Source organism: Polyodon spathula, chromosome 2 (assembly GCF_017654505.1).
Source record: "Polyodon spathula isolate WHYD16114869_AA chromosome 2, ASM1765450v1, whole genome shotgun sequence".
NCBI lineage: Eukaryota > Metazoa > Chordata > Actinopteri > Acipenseriformes > Polyodontidae > Polyodon > Polyodon spathula.
The window spans coordinates 22,283,059-22,296,392 of NC_054535.1; positions in this window are offsets into that span (position 1 = coordinate 22,283,059).

The following is a 13,334-nucleotide window of genomic DNA, read 5'->3' on the forward strand; positions in this document are numbered from 1 at the left end:
ACTGCACGCAGGCAACAAAAATCTATATTATAAATACCATCTGTGAAAATCTATGAAAAAGACCTAGGAGTTTATGTTGACTCAGAAATGCCTTCATCTAGACAATTTAGAGAAGCTACAAAAAATGCCAACAAGATGCTCGGATATATTGTGAAAAGTGTTGAATTTAAATCAAGGGAAGTAATGTTAAAACTTTACAATGCATTAGTAAGACCTCATCTAGAATACTGTGTTCAGTTCTGGTCACCTCGCTACAAAAAGGATATTGCTGCCATAGAAAGAATGCAAAGAAGAGTGACCAGAATTATTCCGGGTTTAAAAGACATGGCATAAGCAGACAGGCTAAAATAATTGAATCTATTCAGTCTTGAACAAAGAAGACTACATGGCGAACTGATTCAAGCAATCAAAATTCAAAAAGGTATTGACAATGTCGACCCAAAGGACTTTTTCGACCTGAAAAAAGAAACAAGGACCAGGGGTCACAAATTGAGATTAAATAAAGGGGCATTCAGAACAGAAAATAGGAGGCACTTTTTTACACAGAGAATTGTGGGAGTCTGTAACCAACTCCCCAGTAATGTTATTGAAGCTGACACCCTGGGATCCTTCAAGAAGCTGCTTGATGAGATTCTGGGATCAATAAGCTACTATAAACCAAATGAGCAAGATGGGATGAATGGCCTCCTCTCATTGTAAACGTTCTTATCTTCTTACTTTCTTATGTAAGGGCACAACAAGTAAATACCATATTACTTCAATTTAGCGCCACAACGTTTATTTTAAATTGATCAAAATGACTGCGGCGCCTAAAAGAGGGTGGCTTTTATAGGGCTACTTTATTAATAATACTATGATTTTCAACACTGCAATACATAATTTATGACATTTTAGATGTATTTCGGTTGCTTATTTTCTATAATACAGTAGCCTACCTGAATTTAGCAGCTTGTGTGGCTAACCTACTTTGAGTACGGTACATTTATCGGTGACAGTTATCGAGAGCCTATTGTGGCAGTTGGAAGGTCATGGGACTACTGTACCAGCGAATCAGGAGTGTGTATTGGTTGTTAAGGGGCAGGACAATGCTGGTGTGGCAGTTAAATCCAAGACTGTGGCATAGATGTTTTGCTGTACCAAAAATTACCTCAGAAAAGAAATTTGATTTCGGTAAAAACTACAATATATCCTACTCAGTTTTTTATTTATTTTGATTTTTTTCTCAATGTAGCTTGCTTGTTTGTAATTTCCCTGCAAAAGAAACCAAAACTAAATCTTCTGATAGATAATAAGCACATTGTTTTTATTTGTACGGGATTGAGTACACGAATTACAACTGAACTAAAAACAAAATAACAAAACCACCTATAAGAACTTCAGAAGGACTGCTGTTCTCTATATAGTTTATCTTGCATTTACTTTGAGAACTGTACTACCATAAAATAAAATGTGCTCACTATGTGTGTGTACATTAGTTTGCAATGTACATGCTAGATTGAGGCTCCGATCTCTTCAGAGGCGTTACATGTACACAGTCAGTGTTGCGTGTTTATTTGTTTACTGTGTGTGTTTTTTTTTAGTAGGGGGAACAAAAAATCCCTTGATGTTTCTTTATTGATAGCGGCATTTATTCGAGGGCAGCCTCTATTGTAAAGCTAATATATGACTGCGGCGTCAATACGAGGGTGTCTTTAATATGAGGGCATCTTTAATACAAGTAATACGGTAATTACTTTGTTAGCAACAGTTGCTGTAACTGACACAGAGAAAATTTATTGGATATCATAAAGTGTAATAGAAACAGACATATTGGTGACATATAACATACCTACAGTTATATTTAATATATTAATCACATAATAAGCCATCATATGTAATATCATATAAAGCTATTATGCTGATTTGGATGTTAAATTGCGCTGGCTACACCTTGTTGATCATCCGCACATCGAAATTATCTGAATTTAGCCCAGAAGCCCTTTTGTTTTTATTGAAAATTGATTAGTAAGAGTTCAGCGACATACGTATGATAATAATGCTACAGACCAATCACCAATTTTAATTTTGAGGTCTTTTTTTTTTTTTTTTTTTTTTTTTTTATAATTTGCTAAAAAAGACATGTTTGTAATAATCAAATTAGGTATAGCTCATACTGAATAGCAACTAGAAAAAAGGCAAGCAACTTATTTTTTATTTATGGCAGTCTACTAAATCACTTTCTGAATCACTTTTAACAGTCTTTCAACTCCCTAAAAAGTATTTTTTTAGGATCTGTTTTTGCATTTTTTTTTTATTTAAGAAACTTTTGAAAACAATTTTGTTTCAAATTGAATTAAATGCTAATTCTGTCTGTGCAGATACAGCACTGTAACTGTGAAAAGCATTCCAGCAGGGAGAGAAACAAAACTGTAGCTGAAGGAGAAGGTGTTAAGTGTCAGCCCCTGATAGATATTTAAAAGCTGGATTCACACTACACAATTGTACACTCTTTTTCATCAACCCCTGTGCTGCACTACAGGTCTATAGCTGCAATCAGATCATCAGATCTCCCATCATTTAGACCAAAATAATATACCCTGGGCAATAATCAGTTACAAGCAAGCAAGAAGCTTAAACTTTCTGAATCAATTCTGTACTTGAGGAATCAGCATGTCCCAAATTAAAGCAAATAAACAATAAAACTCAGAAGCAAAGAACAAATCTTCAGAACAATAGTGATGGGGCTGGTCATAACGTCCCTGGGGTTAAAAGATGGAATTTAAGGCCTTTTATCTAATCTGTAGACCCTAAATAATACTTGAAACTGCATGATTGCCATTCACATCATTTAAAATACCATTTCAAAACATGATGATCATGCATGACTTAAGTATTGCGGTTTAAATTATCACTCTAAATCACTTTAAATGTCAAGAAGTTCTTTACTTCACTTTCATGTAGACCCAAACCTAGTTAAACATTCAAAGGCCAGTTACACCCTGAACCAGGCTTTACCCCTTTATCTTTTTGTGTTTAAAATAATGCTAATCCAATCTTATAGCATTCAAATATAGAATACAGGCCTGGGCTCAGAACAAAGCTTCTGAAGCCTGTTGTAATTTATTTTGTTGTAATTTAGTGTTGATCAGATTAGTTCAACACTAGGAGGTGCATCAGAACCAATACTTTGCCTCCTTTTCTACAAAATGTGAAACAGGTAAAAATGATTGGAATACGTGTGGTAGTCAACGGTATAATGAATGATTCAGTTTAAACAGACTACTATCAATGCTTCTGTAATACTTTCCAACAAAGCCATTGATGCAAGAGTGTCAACTTTATGTCTTTAAAAGTGTTTCAAACATTCCTAATGTCTGTTTGTCTATCTGTCAAACTCTTTCGATGATAAGATAAAAAATACAGAGAAGAAAAAACATTTTGAGGTTCTTTCTAATACAACCGGTCTTGATGGTTTAAAGCCTAGAGGCTTTACTTTACCAATGGCAGTTAGAAGTGGTGCTTGTAATACACTAGCATCACTCTTACTAAGTGATTTCCTCTCTGTCAAATAGCCCAAATTAGTATGAGTGATACTTTTCATTTAGCTAGCATCAAAACAGCATTTTCTTTAACATCCCATATGGCCTTCTGATGCATGGTAAGCTATTAAACTGTTTTAACCAGATGTTTCCTGCAGCCCTTTCATTAACAATGCAAATTTATTCATTAAACAGTTTAATTGTGCAGTTGATTGACAGGCAGCACATTATTATGGAGAATGTAATGGAGCTGTGCTAATAGTATATGTTAGTCTTATTAACTCACTGTGTAAGCAGGATTCTCCTCAGTACTTGTATGGATTAACCCCTTATGATACCCAGAGGAGTACAGCGATGCCACCTGGATCTGATCCTCTTAAATGCCAAACAGAGGGGATATATCGCTTCATTGGTTATGAGTCATTTTGGTATATCCAGCAGCTCCACAACAGGTAAGAATCAAATGTTTTTATTTTACAACAATGAACAACAACACAGCAGAAATCAATTTGGACTAACACCCGCAAAGGGATCAGAGTCTATTAGAAAAGACAATATAAAACAAACTAGTATTTAATACTTTAAAAAGCCACTATTATTCCTAAAATTATACATACAACTTTACACTATGAATTCCTAAATCTTGAGTTATAATTCCTTATTTTGTTTACATTTGTCCTAGCATTATTTAACATACAAATTATTATAATTTTACCTACTAACTAAATACTTGTCCCTGTCTAACTATATGCACCACAAACGAGAGAGAGAGAGAGAGAGAGAGAGAGAGAGAGAGAGAGAGAGAGAGAGAGAGAGAGAGAGAGAGAGAGAGAGAGAGAGAGAGAACATAATGCATAAGACCCGAGCCTTTGTAGCATCATTAGTCTTTGTTTCTTGAAGTGTCCAAAACCAAGTCCATTTAATCCAGTTGGGTCGGGCAAATGACTACAGTCCGAGCTTTACATCCCTTGGTGTTGTTTGTAATTCTATTTGGTTTGCTGGCCTGGAGCTAGCAATGAAAACTCCTGTGCAAAAGAAAACAAAAAAACAAAAGCAGGTATCAGAATTGCACACAAAACTGGCCCCAGTTGTAATCCTTCTAGTAATATCTTTGCTGTTTCCTCAGATTATTCTATTTTCTAATTATTTCCACAGTACTCAATATATTCAGTAGACTTTGTAAACAATATTTTAATTTACTGCAGCACTGCTACTCTTCTGATTCTGTGAAACAATAACAATCCTAGTCTTTCTTTTATTAAAGTTTGCCACAAGTTCAGTATTGCATTGTTTACTCGTGTAATCCCCTTGCTGAAGTCCAAAAAACATGGCCAATTTATTGTTCTGCGTGCCCCTGTTCTCAACCCTGCCCAACTCAACCCCCCTCTGTAGTTTTGGTCTCAGTCTGTCAGTTGACGCAGAATGGCATGCACCTGTGGCAATTTAAGTCTGGATCCTAGGAAAGGTATGTGACTAATTGTGCTAAATCATTAATTTGTGAAACAAACAGAAAGACAAACAATACACACACAATATTCAAAACAGTACATTAACGAAAATAAATCACACAGCAAAATTCAATAATATTATAACGTCTTGAGGGGGCTTGCGGACCACACGAGGAACAAACGTTACAGTAGTGGAGTGATACCAGGAGAGCGCCCCTATTGCTGAAGGGGACCACTGGGGGCGGGGCCTACGAGGTGATAAAAGGGGGGGCAGTTGGATGAGAGTAGAAAGAAACAACACAACAAAAATAAACAAACATTAAAAGATCATTAATTGGAGGGGGAAACAACCCGAGGTTACAAGTGGTAACAGACGAGAGGGAAGAATAGGGATGGGACGCAACTGGTAGAGAAGAGTGAGCGTGGTAGCGAGACCACTGCCACAGTAGACCAGAGAGAGAGATAGGCGAAGAGGGGAGAGGCCAGAGGCTAGAGAGGAAGTGCAGTAGGCTGAGAGAAGCTGGCCCCAGTGTTGTGTCTGTATGTGTGTGTTCTCCAACTTCCCTTATCTGACCACTTTATTGTCGCCTTATTTACTTCTCAATAAATACGGGTCTTGACCCACCCTGAAAATTGATTATTGTCCCTTCTCTTGATTCTACCATATCGCTAGGATCAAAAACACTACAATATTGTAGATAATAATAATTTACCAAAAGAACACACATCTGCACACAATAATTATAAATTATACACCCTAAATTAGTCACTTGTAACATATTGAAACATTATACACTGTTACATGAATCCAGTATGGTAGAGACCTGAACAGTGAGAAATACTACTTGTCAGATCTCTGGGTTTTATTATAATACTGGAAAATCTTTAAGCACAATGTTATACATTAGATCATTTCTTTTTAGGAATGCCATGTCCCTCTATGCAAGAGTTGTGGATCAGAAAGAATTTTATAATTAAATTTGCCAGTGATAGATGTTCTGACCGGAATTAAAATGTAGTCAGAGCACAGTGATTTACCAACTTGATCATGGTGTTGTTAATGTCCAGAGTTTGACAGCTCCTCCTGCAGTACAGCATCCCGTAAAACTATACCGGGACAGTGTTTTAGCTCTGGCCCAAATGGAAGAGGACCCCCTACTGAGCCACCAACACCACTTCATACACTACAGCACCTGGCTTTATTTGGTGGTCATCCATCGTCCAGACAAAAGCCAAGGTGATATGGTACTTGGTACTTGGTACTGACGGACTGAAGGGGATAAGGGCCAATATACAGATGACCAGTGCTTTCATACATAGAAGAATATTGTTGTCAGTGGCTCAGCACATACGTACACTGAACTCAATTGGACTAGCCATGAGGTGTCTTGGCTATATACTGATGCACCTTGGATAATGTGAGGACATGTTTGAGAATCATACTCTAAAGAACTAAATTGGATTTTAGAAATCCAGAATTCATAATCATGATGAATCAGGAGCTAGAAATCGGTGTAATCTACCTTGCTGCCAAGGAAACTGGGTGCTATTTATTATTTAGTGCAGCTGAACTCTGATGTAGGTTTTACCCATTTCAAAGTTCAAGGTCTGTTATTAATCTTTGAGGGGGCTGTGTTTTTTTACTTTTCACAAGCATCATCTTATTAATAGAGTTCTGACAGGCACTCCCTAGATGCCTAACCTTCTGCTTAAGGACCCCATTACCTCCTGCTTCAGGATGTTGTTTTAGCTTCTTAAATGTTCCACATATTTTTGTTCTGCCACCCTCTGAGTGAAAAATGTCCAGGAAAGGAAATAGCAATTGTATAGTACAGGAAGTGTAGGGTTTCGAACTTCTCAACTGACCCCTTAGAAGCCGCTTTCACATGCTTTGTGCCTGGGACACTTATTCTTTCTCTTAAATGTATATTTTCCATGAGTTTTATCTTCACCTCCCTTTCCCTTTTAATGGAACTCTCACCACAGTATGTCTGTGTGCAATTTGACACATGGCCAAAAAAATGCTTTTAATGGACTTTTCTGGCCTGTGCTGTCATTATCAGGAAATGTCCCAAGCAAGTATACAGTATCATGTTAGTTTGCTTATTTATGTAATTGATTAAATGTTCCTGTGGCAGGCTGGCGAGTGGATAGAGGCCCAGAGACAGTCTGTAGTTCAAAAAAAATAATTTTATTATAAATACACAAAAATAAAAGGGCACAAGGGCCAAAACAAAGCAATTTAAACACAAAAAGAAAGACAAAAAGCAAAACTAACAAAAATAACAATTTCCAGGCTGGGAAATGCCTTCACTGGATTTATCAAAAATTCAAAAATCACACACCAAAAACCACCAACCTGCTTCCTCAGCTCCCTTCTCCTAAATGAGAAGCAGAGGCCTCCTTTTATGTCAGGTGGCTGGGCGCTGATTGATCGTTAATTAACCTAATCAACTAATCAACCCCAGCCACCTGAACATAATAAACCCAGGCAGGTAGGGGAAATTAACTCCATCCTTGCCAATTTAAAAAGGGCAGAGCTTAGCTCTGCCACACACCTCCCCCCATGTACAACGTACACCGGCCGCAATCGGCCAACTCCCCCCTTCCCCCCACCCTCCCCCCCCAAGAGTCCAATTATGTTCCTTGGGTGGGTGGTTATGGTGGGGGGGTTGATGTCGGAGCCCCCAAGACTTCTTTGGTTGAGGGGGCCCCGGATCTCCAAGGTAGTACGGCGACAGCACCCAGCTCCCTCTGGTGGTGGAGGCGGCAGACCCTCGGCAACCCCAGGCGATGCGAAGCAGCAGGCAACCCCAGGCGATGCGAAGCAGCAGGCAACCCCAGGCGATGCGAATGTGTCATCCCTGAGCAGAGCGGGCGTGGCATCCCTGGGCGGTGCAAGGCAGGCATCCTTGGGCCATAGCTCCTCCCCTCTGGGCTCTGGGAGCGGCGACAGCTCCTCACCCCTCTCTGGCTCTGGGGACGGCAGCTCCTCCTCCCTCTCTGGCTCTCGGGAAGGCAGCTCATCCTCCCTCTCTGGCTCTCGGAAAGGCAGCTCACCCCTCTTTATTAGAGTGACCGGGGCATCTCCCATGTCTACCGCCAGGTAATTAACCACCATGAGGGCAACCTCTGGGAAGGATGCTGGGTGGTGTTGTTCCTCCCACTGTTCCCACCTCTCCCCATCTCGACGCCACAGCGTGTTGATAACTATGGGGAGATCGTGGACGAGGTCTGCCTTAGGGTGCATCAACCAATCCCAAATCTCCTGGGATGGTGGTGAAGGTGGTGGTGCTGGAGGTAGTGGGGTGGCCCCTGATGCCCAGGGTGAATACTGCACCTCTTCCTGGGCCTGGTTGTAGGGGCATCCTGCCCAGTTGTGGCCGTCCTCCTCACACCAGCCACACCAGTTTGCCGGTGGCACATCTGGGCAGGACCACCAACGATGGTCCTCCTTTCCGCACCAGGAACACCAAGGGAAGAGGCTGGCCGGGTCCTCCAGCGGTGGCTGCAGCAGCTTACATTTCTTCAGCTGCTGCTTGTCCTGCCTTTGCCGCTGTCTGCTCTTCTTTCCCATTTAAAAAAAAAAAAAAAAAAAAAAAATTAAAAAATTATCCCAAAAATTAAAAAAAATTAAAAATACTGCTCTGAGCCTCTAGGTAGCGCTATCCCACCCTGACACCAAATGTGGCAGGCTGGCGAGTGGATAGAGGCCCAGAGACAGTCTGTAGTTCAAAAAAATAATTATTTTATTATAAATACACAAAAATAAAAGGGCACAAGGGCCAAAACAAAGCAATTTAAACACAAAAAGAAAGACAAAAAGCAAAACTAACAAAAATAACAATTTCCAGGCTGGGAAATGCCTTCACTGGATTTATCAAAATTAAAAAAAATCACACACCAAAAAACCACCAACCTGCTTCCTCAGCTCCCTCCTCCCAAATGAGAAGCAGAGGCCTCCTTTTATGTCAGGTGGCTGGGCGCTGATTGATCGTTAATTAACCTAATCAACTAATCAACCCCAGCCACCTGAACATAATAAACCCAGGCAGGTAGGGGAAATTAACCCCATCTTTGCCAATTTAAAAAGGGCAGAGCTTTGCTCTGCCATAGTTCCCCAGTAGAAACCCATTGGGCCACACTAACCAGGCTTTCTGTCCAATGTAAAGTCTGCACCATTAAACTGTTAATGATACAAAACATGTAAGAACTTAGATCCCCTTACATTAAAGAATAGCTTGAAAATACTTTTTTATTGTCTGTTATCTTTGCAATAATTCTAAGTAGTGTTTATTTCTGTTACTCAAATGATGTGGGTTTTTTTCATTTATTTTTTTGTATTACTTTTTTTTTTATATTTGAGTTCAGGAATTGCTCTCCCATATTCACATAGCAATTAAAAACAACATCTTATTCCCTTGTTAGGTGGATGACCTTTGTATGAGGTGTAGAGGGTTGTGTTGTGATGCATTGTAATTACAAGAACAAAAAAGTGAAAGAACAAAGACAGAAGAAACTCAGTCAGTCCATAAGTGGACAAAAAGCAGTGCTTCTCTCAGATCACGTTTGTTTGTGCAGGTGCAGGGTAATATTATGCAAGAACCAGGGGTAGTTTCGGCAAAATGTTTTGAGGTCTGTGAAGAAAGAAGGGACATTGACACTTTGGATGCATTTACTGTAAGACCTCACCTCAGCCTTACGTGCTGCACATAGGGAACTATGCGGAGCAGGCAGGGAGCTTCAGAGCTTTATTGCTTTAACTTGTTTCCTTTGTCTGTTGTTACCCCCACTTTATGATATTTTTCTGATATATACGGATGGCGTAAAATAACTCAACCTCCTTGTAGTACCGTCTAAGTAAGTGACTCTTAGTCACAAGCTTATACTCAAAATCCTTTCATTTTTATATTCACACAGTATTGGGAATGACAAGAAAGAGAAATGTGAAAACGGAGGTGTCCATATAAATAACCAATTCTCATTTGCTTTGAAGAGAAAATCTGGACAGTTGTCTTAAGAGTGAGGTTATTTGGTTTAGTTTCTATTATTTAATGTAATTGCAGTGCTGTAGCTAAATTGGTGAAAATGGCATTATACAAAATATAGGTACTGGTAATAGAATTGAACACTAAGGGGCAGTTTTCAATGTAGAGGTATTTGCACGACAATGCAATTTGCACTGTTTCTTTCGAAAGTAGTTTAAACTGTTAATGTTACATAACTTGTAGCTTGTAACCCCTTGCTTGCTACTTGTTTTGTAATTTTGCCAGTTTTATTTTACTTGCAAATTGCATGTTGGTAGAAATGCATTGCTAAATCTCATTCATATCCCTTAATAAAGGCTACATAACACTGGCACATATTTACTTGTGTCAGAGATGTTGTCATAACACGCTACAATAATGCTACATTAATTATATTTCATAGATCTCTTCTGGGTGACAGAAATGCGCTTGACATACTCAATTTTCAACTACAGTACATTTGGATTGTATTATTATATCGAAGCCTTATGAATATGTACATGTTATGTCTGTTTTAAAATTGATTCAGAAGGATTGTGCAAATAGTTTTATGTAGCCGATATGAAGGTGTTATGATTGTTACATAGTGGGTAACATTTAACATTTTATCTGTAATTATTGTGTATTTATGTAGCAGTTACTTAGTAAATTCATGTGTTTTTACATATAAATGGAATGCTATTATTCATAGTTACAATGTACTTAATGTGTAAATCTTTGTGCACTGTATAACGCTAACCTTAAAGAGTAAGTAGCGGGTTCCGAAAATATAGCATTACACGTCTCCATGTGTTGCTACAACTGTTTAAATAACGTGCCTGCAATTGTTATTTTCATTGTTAACATCCTGACAACTTTTTAAACTCTGTTTCAAAATGTCTGCTCTAGTGCACTGGGGTTTAAGATCTGTTCTCTAGATCACTGCAGGAAGAGCGATTACAAAAACAAAAAAAAAACAACAACATAACAACAAGTACATTTTATTCTGTTTTGTACATTTTTTTCGATCGCTCTTCTAGCAGTGATTTAGAGGACAGATCTCAAACCCCAGTTCCAGGATTGAACCTTCCTGGCGATTTTACTCGAGTTAACAAGACTTGTATTTAATTAGGAGCAACAGCTTCAAATGAAAGTGCAACTGAATTGCTTGCCCTGCTTGCTGAGTGATTATATTACAAGTTGCTTACAATAATGATTTCTCCTGAGTTACGCACTGTATCAGTTTAAAAGTGCAAATTGGGAGCTTGAGACTGCACCATCTACAGAACGACAATGTAGATTAGCAATATCTGTGTCAACATGAGAAAACAAATACAGGAGTTGACATTTGTTTTTGGAATCCATATGGGATTTCAACTCAAATGAGCAGCATTTCCTCTGTCTTAAAATGGCATTCAAATTCAGTATTGTTTCATGATAATAATAGTAATAAAACTGTTTATAAAGGACAATAGATGGAGTCCATTATAATCTGATAAAAGAAAGGTCTAGAAAAGGTCTAGGAATGTATACTCATTGAAAAATGTCTTTACTGTACTAATATGGATGGTACATGTCACCTGGTTTGTTTATAATATATACAGTAAATGTCACAAAACAAGATCACTCGGTTTTCATCTATGGCCCTTTCTTGCTCGTTCACAGAAACCATGAAGATTTTGAAACAAAGGCTGAACAGGTTCCTTTTCAACACGGGATCAGGTGTCTCCTCAGAGATACCTTCTCGATCGAGGGCTTTGTCAAGGCCATGGGAAAGGTGGTCAGACCACCAGTCATCATGGCAGCCTCCAAAATGTATGTTAAAGCTGTGTTTTTCCTAAAATCAGTATTCACGGCTTCCCATGTACCCCCGTGGACCTCTCAGAACTACATTTCCCATCATCATCCTCCTGCTCATTGGTAAATCCATCAGTTTCATATCTGAGCAGGAGGATGATGGGAAAAGTAGTTCTGAGAATTCCATGTGGGTACATAAGAAACCATCTTGAGGCAGGGCATGCAATTTAAAAGTTAAAAAGTGGTCAAAATGTAAATAAAACAATACACGCACCTTACGTAAACAGTTGTAGCAACACATGAGAACATGTAACACAATAAAATAAAAAGGTCCTTATGTACCCTTTAATTATAACTAATTAGTATATTCATTCTTTTATTTGGAGTCATTGCTGGGTTGTAATCAATTAAGATTGAATGGAAGAATATATTTTGCATGTCAGTGAAGATGGATTTACATGGCGATAACAGATTGGTACAGGTAGTGTAGCCTATGATTAAAGTCTTTCCAAATTTGTGTAGCGCTATGAAACAGTTCTTCCTTCCATTGGTATCACTGTTAAAGAACCCCACCCCATGTAAACAATTTCGTAATCCATGATGATTTAGTAAGACATAAACTAGCTGGGACAATTCCAGCCCTCTGATGAGATGAAATGGATTCTGACAGATGGAATTGTCTCAGTACATTTGTGTGGTCCCACCCTCACAATACGAAGATATTGCTTTATTTTTTATAGTCCATTTTATAAGCACGATAACTCATTTGAAGGTGTGGACTGTTCACAGCTGGCAGTGCTTTAGTGACAACACTATATGTAACCAATAACACTCAAGAAGGGGTGGGTTGTACTGACTGTACAACCCATGACCCAGGAGCATCGTCCAAGTGCCCCTGAATGTGTTTAGCATTGAATATACAGTAAAAGCTTCCAACACCAAATAGATCCCTTAATCAGGTATAAAGAAATGTACCTGAAGAAGAAACCTACTGAACATGGCTTTAGTTCTGTATTAGGTCCCTGTGGTTCTTTTTCCAGGCACAGGCACTCTGAGGGCATTCCTTCACAATGATGCTTTTGATTTCAGTTCAGTGCACTTCCGGACAAAGAAAAAAAGTTATTATTTTAATATAATATAATATATATATAATATATATATATTTTTTCCAAAATTTGGCCCTCTTTGAAAACATGTCAAAACAATTAAAAGAAAATCCCTTTCACAAGCTTCAACATGTCCTGTTAGTGTTTAGCAATGGAGGGGGCTGATTCCCAGGGGCTGGTGAGGTTTGTGAGGGCTCTGAATCAGATCACATCTGCATATGTAGCTCAATAACTGCAGTAAGGACATGCTCTGGAAAGCAAAGTCAAACTATTTTAGACTAAACAGTTTTACACTCTCAACAACATTTCAGCTTTGCTTAACCTACTGTATTCTAATTTCTTGTTTATTTTAAGGACTGTGCAAAGACAATGCACTTTGCTGTCGAAGAACACAGTAATTGTGCGCCCGCTCACTTAGCTGTTCCATTTCCGTTTTCAATGTTATCTCCGCTTTGGAAT